This window comes from Phalaenopsis equestris, unplaced genomic scaffold, assembly GCF_001263595.1.
Source record: "Phalaenopsis equestris unplaced genomic scaffold, ASM126359v1 Scaffold232592, whole genome shotgun sequence".
Classification (NCBI taxonomy): Eukaryota; Viridiplantae; Streptophyta; class Magnoliopsida; order Asparagales; family Orchidaceae; genus Phalaenopsis; species Phalaenopsis equestris.
Window position 1 is genome coordinate 10,389 of NW_018250556.1, and position 8,393 is coordinate 18,781.

The following is an 8,393-nucleotide window of genomic DNA, read 5'->3' on the forward strand; positions in this document are numbered from 1 at the left end:
TGTGGATGAGCTTTTCCAAGAGTTGCCTAAGCATCCCTTCAAAATTTGTCCTCATCCAAACCAATGTAGAAACAACCCGCGGAGCTCGCCGTTGCCAGCCTCTAGGGTGCCATCAGCGGACCTTCTTAATTAATTAATTCTAGAGTCTCAGGAAAATCTCGTCATCGGTGGGGTCGATGGCGTCGTCGGTGCCCTAGTTTAATTCTTCACATTTTGGTCTTTTTCGCTCCAAATTCGGTCATTTTTGCATCTTTTTGCTCCAATGGCTCTAATTCATCATTCCAGCAAAAAAACAACAAAAACACCTTTCCTTAAAGTACAATATCATCCAAAAATAGTATAAAATAGGTATGAAAATCTCAACATATTTTCCTTTGGTCAATGTCTAACCTACCTCCAACTACCACCATAAGAGGAGTTAAGAGTTTTTTTTGGACATACTGGTTTTAATAGGTGATAGATTAAATATTTTTCAAAAACTACAAAGCCTTTATGCCAACTTTTGGAAAAAGATACAAAATTTGATTTTAATCAAGAGTGCCTTAAAGCTTTTGAAACATTGAAGGAAAAATTGATCACTGCTCCTATAAGTGTTTCACCTGATTAGAAGAAACATTATGATCTAATGTGTGATGCAAGTGATTATACAATTGGAGCTGATTTAAGGCAATGATATAAATTTTGAAAGTTATATAGTATACTAGTAAGAATCTTAATGATGCTCAAATTAATTAAACAACTACTAAAAGAGAGTTATTAGCAGTTTTTTATACTTTTGATAAGTTTAGATCAAATCTAATTGGAGCTAAATGTGTTGTGCATACTGACCACTCAGCTATTAAATATCTGATGCAAAAGTAGGATGCAAAACCAAGACTAATTGGATGGGTACTTCTGATGTATGAATTTGATTTTGTGGTAGTCTATAGAAAAAAAAATTGATAATCAAATTGCTGATCATCTATCTAGGGTGGAAAAAGAAGAAACACTTATTTTGGAAAAAGAAATTAATGAAATTTTTCTTGATGAACAACTTTATGTTGTTAAAGAATGGGAAATACCATGGTATGTTGTTATTTTGAATTATATTGTTAGTGGATATATATATATATATTTTAGAGATGTTAATATATACAGAAAAACATGTTATTAGAGTTAGAGAGTAGGTAATATTTGAAGAAGAAATGAAATGTCTCTAAATTTTAATTTGGAAATTGAAAATTTTTGATGCATGGGGATTGAATTTTATGGGACCATTTATACCTTCATTCGTAAATATTTATATATTGATTGCAGTGGATTATGTTCCTAAATGGATTGAAGCAATCTCCTTTCCTTGATTTGATGCTCAGAGTGTTCCAAAATTTTTAATTAAAAACATTTTTGCAAGATATGGAATGCCAAGAATAATCATACATGCAGGGTGACTTAAAGCATTCAAGAAAGAAACAAGAGGTACAAAAAATTAAATGCAATAATTTAAAAGCATACCTATCGATTCTTCCCACTTCTCCACTTGAAAGGTTAGCTTTGGCAACATGTATATAATTTTTCAAGGAATTCAAATTGTGGGAGTAGATGAAGGTATAGCTACCAAACCCCTAGTTATGACTTTATTAAGTCTCGGAAGATCTTAATGGATGATTTTAGAACAAAATATAACATGTTTAATTTGCCTTTCAAAATATTCAAGAGATTTCAAAGTGCTCGGAGCATAACCTTGAAACACCTTGAAGATTTCTTGAAATATTTCGAGTTCATTTTGAACATATCATGTCATTTTATTAATCATCCAAGGTTAAGCTAAGGTTATCCCATTGCTAAAGGAAACTCGATGTTTTATTTATCCCAAGGTTAGGATACTCAATTAATCATTCGATAATTCATTTAAGAGTTATATGGGTGGGTTCCCCTATGACAAATGTAAGTAAGTAAAGGTTTTGGTACCCAAAGTTGAAATCTGGCTTGTAATGTTAAAAGGTTTTAATCATCAATCATGTTACCTTCTAAATCCAATCAAATGAGTTTATCTGTCAAGCCTAGGTCACTAACAAACCCTGAACAATCACAGTAGGTGAAATGGTAACTTAACAAAATTTTGATTTAAGTGACAAGCATTCTTATTGAAAGATCACATTTTCATCAATTATGGGCTTAAAATAATGAAATATTATCTTCTTAACTCGAACCAATCATTTGAGAATCATTTAATTTTGATACATTTCCAAGCCATGATAATTAAGGAAATCTTAATTTTGTTCTTATTATAGAAAAGGTGGTAAGTGAGTTCCTACCTTTTAATCTCATTATTTTTCAATCATCTAAACATGTTCTTATTTGGTACAGTGTGGAGGTGTGGCGGAGAATGTTCTATCTCCGGCAAGGATTTGAGCTCAAAAAATGAACTGCGGTAAGGGGAATTAGGGCAATGGAGTGGTTAGGTTGCACTGTCGAGGTCTCAAGAAAGCTCAGGGAGTGATTTCAGCGGGTATCCTTAAAAAATTTTCAGCACACCTCCCATGGCCATGGAGGTGGAGGTTTTATTAAAATGGCTTAGGGTGGCTCTGTGGGCCAATGTATGGGTGCAAAGTGTTGCCTATGTGGAGGCTAGAGAAGCTCTAAATTTAAAATGGGATGAGGTGGCCTCTAGGTTTGAATTGAGTTTAGATTTTTTTAGGGTCGCTCAAGGTTTTGGCTCCTCCAGTGACTAGGCTGGCCGACAAGGCTAAGGGAGGCAGCTGGGAGGTCAGGTGAGCCAGAGGAATCTGCCACAAAAATTTATTTGGGCAGGTGTTTAGTTTTGGCACATATCCCTTACGCTTAAGCAATTTTGGAAGTAAGTCCCTTGATTTGAGGATCCTTTGGTCCATGGCTCATTTGGGTGGTTTCATGGGGTTTAGCCTGGTCAATAAGGTTTAAACTTTGGCTGTGGTGGTTTTTGGTTGGCCAATTTGGCTAGATTGGGTCAACTTTCGGTGAAGGGGTCCACGTAGGTCAATTTGGTTAAAGTTGGGTTCAGGGTAAGCATGCCATGACCTTGAGCCTAATTGGTTGATCATCATTGTGTAGATGATTGTAATGACAATTTTTGGTGAAGGATTGAAGTAATTTTGCTTTCAATTGGAAGCTCAATTTGAAGGATTTTGAGATTTTGGTCAATTTGGGCATGTTGGACTAGACTTGGGCTTAGGTTGAGCTAGCCTTGGAATTTGGCTCAATTGAACAGTCCAAATGATCAAGGGAGATGTTATGAAGATTTTTTATGAAAGAATGGAGTGGAAAATTTGTGCTAAGACAATGAATTTGGTGGAATTTAGAGACATGGCCAATTTAGGGAAAAATTGGGGCTTTTTGGATTTAGGTCAAAATTAAATAAAATTGAGGCTTCATTAAGGCCAATTTAAGTTTAAGTTTGATGTGTATAAGTGTTATGAAGATTTTTCAACATAGATTGTGGCAAATTGAGCAGGCTACAAGTTTATGTGGCCAAAATTGGGGGTTTGACTGAGATCAAAATTAGGCTCAAAGCATGGGCCAATTAAGCTTGGATTTGGTTTAGATTAGTCATATGGAAGGTGAATTTAAATTAAGGATTGAAATTGGGGGAGATTGGAACCAAATTGATTGACATTTGAAGTGAATTTGGGGAAATTGGGTCAATTTGGGGGTTTTGGTCAAAAATGATCAAATTGGTCAAATTGGGTCATGTGGTAAATGATCAAATTGTTCAAATTGGGTCATGTGGTAGTTGAGGAAAATAAAATTGGGAATATTTGGAAGGTTTTAGACATTTTGGGATTTTTTGGAATTTTTTAAATTTTAGTAATTTGGTAATTTTTGGTGATTTTGGGTAATTTGGATGTTTTCAAAATATTTGAATCGATTTTTGAAAAAATTTAGGTATTTTGGGTAAATTTGAGAATTTTGGCCAAACTTAGGGTTTCAAGGGTACTTAGGTAATTTGGGGGAGTTTAGGGGAAAAAGGCTAAGTTGAGTATTTTTGGTAGAATTGGGGAGCTAACCATCATAAATGAGCTATGGACCAATAGAAACCCCATTTGGATCCTCTATGTACCGATCTTAGCTAAACCCTAGCCTAGGACCAGTGGGTTTAGGGGACCATCTACATGAGTTTCCGAAAGGCTCAAGGGACCAAAGTCAGCAAGAGTCATGAAATTTTGGGTTTGTATTTCTGAGTGATTGTGAGTGGGGTGAGTACCTTAGCTTCAGACCAACAACAGGGTCAACCATAAGGTCAAGCAGTCCCATGGGAACTCTCCTTGGGCTCCCCCATAATGACCCCACCTATTAAGTGCTAGAGGTTAGGACCACTATGTGGAACTTCAAGTTGAGTAAAGATAAGTTTGGAATTTCTAATGGTTAGGGTTCCTTTTCAAGTTTTCTAGGAATATTCAACTAAAAAGTCCAATGGCTAGACCCTAGGATACTAAAGAGGAAAAACTAGACCTCAACCAAAAGTGAAGTAAACATAGACATCAAAAAGGCTTTTGATACTCTCAGTTGGGATTTCATAATTAGCATTCTTCATGCTCATGATTTTAATCACAAATTCATATATTTAATCTAAAGATGGCTTCATAATAATCATTACAGTGTGTTGGTTAATGGTGCTTCTTATGGTTTTTCTCTTGCATATAGAGTCCCTTACCTTTTTTATAATTTCTTTTGACAATTTCTCCAGTTTAGTCAATGACTTGCAGCATAATAAGATACCCAATAAATTCAATCATAAGTTCAAGGTCATGGTTAGTCATCTTGCATATGCAGATGATGTTATTTTTTTCTCTAATGCAAGTAAAAATACCATTAAATTGCTCATGCGAGTTCTTGAGGAATTTCAACAAACTTCTGGCTTAACTTTCAACACACACAGATAAGTGCAATCTTTTTTTGGTAAGATTGTAAAGAGCTCGATTACTACTTGGGGCATTTCCTTCATTGGATGTCAGTTTGTAACACTTCCACTCAAATATCTTTGAGTTAATCTCCTAAGGGGACGTCGGAAACAAGCTCAATTAGTAGAGGTAGTTGAAAAACCCAAATCCAAAATTGGAGATTGGAGGAATATCTTCCTCTCAAATGATGGCCTCCTCACCTTACTCAGAGGTGTTCTAATCAGTATTCCTATGTATGCTATGCAAGTTCTTAATCTCAAGAAATGTACCCAGCTTACATTAGAGAGATTGTTTAATCGTTTTCTCTGATCAGGGAGTCATTCTAGGAAGCATTGGACTACTTTAAATAATGTTTGTATGCCTAAGACTGCTGGTTGTTTAGGGATTAAAAACCTTAATCAAATCTATGATATTAATATGAGCAAGTTGTGGTTCAAATTTTGAGCTAATAATTCTTTATGGGCTAATTTCCTTCATTAAAAATATTGTTCAAAAAAACAAGCCATTTTCTTTAGATAGCAACCCCAACATTTAGATTGGGCCAAGTTTAATTTTTATACTAGTTGGAGTTCTAGCGATGCGGGCGCATAGAGCCTATTAAGAAATCATGTCGGGCAGTGTTTGTTTTTCTTTACTTCTCCTATCCTTGCTTCCACTCATTTGGAGGCTAAAATTTGAGCCTTCTTTTTGGCCTTTCAGGTTACTGCACAGCTTAAAATTTCTAAAATTATCTTTGAAATGGACTCTCAAATGCTTATTGATGAGTTCTCTATAGCCTCTAAGCTTAGATGGGATTTCCTTGTCACTATGGACCAAATTTGTTTGTTATTCCAAGATACAATTTAAATATAAAAATTTTCTTCATTTATAAGGAAGGCAATTGCCCGGTGAATTGGCTTGCTCGAAAGGGTAGGGAAGCCTCTGAGGTGCTATATGGGATTATTCTCATACCACAACATAATCCTTTCATTATGGGTGATTTACTTGAGCTCTCTTTTATCAGAATTTAGTTTCTTGATATGTTACCTTCTTTGGCTTGCATTACAATCAAGAATTTAGTTGCTTGATATGTTACCTTCTTTGGCTTGCATTACAATCCTTTCCACCTTAATTTTTTACGGTTTTTTTTTGTTTGGTTGAACGACTTCAATTTTTGCTGATCATTGGATGGATTATGCCATGTACGTTTAACAAAGATCTTCCTGCTTTTCTATGTCTTATGGCCTCACAAATATATTGGATTATTGAGAACTCTAAGGTTTAGCTTCAAGTGGCTTTGATTCTAAATGGTTTCAGATTGAGTTTCAAAAACTTATATTATGCATTTTATCACTTTGCTCAATGTATATGGTTAGAGGTTGCGCCTCATATGGTTTATCACTTTCTTATTTTTTTGGATGGTTTAGGCATGGGATTAGTAATTTCTCATTTTATGAAGCCTGCCTTGCTAGAGGTTACAAGGAGCCTTTTCTGCTACCTTACCGCAACCATCATTTTTTTACTTATTTGGGCTTCTTTTCTGCTATGGATTTTGCCCCTCTTATGCAGGTGCTTCAAGACTTTGGTAGGTGTTGGTTTTGGGTGCTATTTTGAGGCTACTAGATCATATCTTGGAAGATTTTTTTGGCTCGGCTCTTCTCATTTTTTCTTTCATTATGGGTATACATGTATTTGGGTATTCAACCTTTTGGTCCTTTTATTTTTTGAATACATATATTTTGTTGAGGAACCCCACTTTGGTTCCAATCCATACTATGTACCCGTCTTTTTTATTAACATGTATGGAACCATATAATGCTCCTTCCTAATACATTTTTTTAATAGAAGAGCAACTCATGGCTCCTTACGCGTTAATACTTAAAAAGGTTACAAAATGGATTGTGGATAGAGGATCCCCAGCTAAAAAACCAAAAAACAAACATTAAAAACCTATGGGTTCCAAATCCAAAGTACAACGCTACACAAAAAAGAAGGAAACACAAAGCAAAATATTAAAACGAGCCCAAAACAATAAACAGAAGATCCAAGTGAAACAACCCATTGCGCGGCTCCGACCATCCAATCTTGTGCCAAACTTATAACAGTGGATGAAAGGTCAAAGCTTTGGGGTGAGATGCAACCAGAAAACTCCCCACACAAAAGCCACCAAATTAAAAAAGAGAAATCGAAAGTTCTTTACAATATCCTACAGAAACAGTTAGTCCAAGAAGCCCAAATGCCAGAACAAATAATATAGTTATCCTGATAGAGAACATCCAAAGTGAACCAAAGTAAGACATAAGGTGGAGCACCTTCTAATTAAAACATGAAAAGGAGTAGCTTCTTTTAAAAGCTAAAAGGAAAAATTTACCATAACAGCAATAAATTGAAAGATCCAACCAATGATAGTCTAGTACTTCCTCACTGCCGCAATAAAGGAAGGTATATGAATAGTAAATCAAATTACGTGCACAACAACAAATAAAGTATATATTCAACCAAACCACTGCAATAAATAAAAAACCCCAAGCTTTTATGCATAACCAAAAGTCTGCATAGATGCAGGTATCGAAATACCTTGCATAATCGAAAATCAGAAAATAAGGAACAAACAAAAAATGCAACCCCAGCAGATCATGCGATACATAGAATAAATCAAGCTCTAATGTAAGGTGAATCAAGAGAGTAGCTCAATAAATGACACTTTAAATGATGCATAAGAGTGACACCCACCAAAGGATTAGTAATACCCTTAGCCAGCTTAGCAAGCCAATCGGCCGGGGAATTCCCCTCCCAAAAAATAAAAGACTTGTGGACATTAAAATTAAATTTTTCAATAATCTCCTTAATTCTATTCTAAGTGTAAAGAACATTCCAGTTGGGTAAAGCCAAAGAACCGAAATTCTTAAAAAGCGATAAAGAGTCAATCTCAATAATGATAATAGTGAAATCACAAGAGATAGCAACCAGCATAGATAGAAGAAAAGCCCAGCTTTCGGCTTCTAAAGCAAATAAAGCATTAATAGGGGAGGCAAAAAAGCATAGACAATGACCCAAGTGATTTTTGAAAACTCCACCTGCACCCGCAGCCATGGAAATCCAACTTCCATCAATATTAATCTTGATCCAACCTGGGGGTGGTTGCCACTTAATGAAATTGGCCATCCTACTCACCCAAAGTTGAGAGAAAGAATTATCAAAAACAAAGATTTGATTCAGGTGATAGTAATAAGCTAGGATATAATAAACAGTATTAGTAGGTGACAATTCTGAATGCAGGTATTTAAAACTATTTCTAGCCATCCAAATAAACCAAATGACCACCAAAGGAAAGCAAATGAGTTTTTTATCAACCAAGGTCCCAGCTTTCCATGTATGTATATAATCAATCATATAATAGCTATGCGGTCAATTTAAAAGAAAATGTTCTCCTAATAATGACCAAACCTCCCTAGCATAAGCACATTGAAAGAAAAGGTGCCTCTCAGACTCATCATC

General features: G+C 35.3%; 1 long non-coding RNA gene across 1 annotated transcript; it reads right to left on the reverse strand.

Moving 5' to 3' along the window:
- Nucleotides 1-7,050: 7,050 nt before the first annotated feature.
- Nucleotides 7,051-7,325, reverse strand: LOC110038344. The gene is made up of 2 exons (XR_002295419.1): nt 7,267-7,325; nt 7,051-7,157 (listed from the first exon to the last, which is right to left on the reverse strand). It is a non-coding gene; the product is annotated as an uncharacterized LOC110038344 (long non-coding RNA).
- Nucleotides 7,326-8,393: the final 1,068 nt, after the last annotated feature.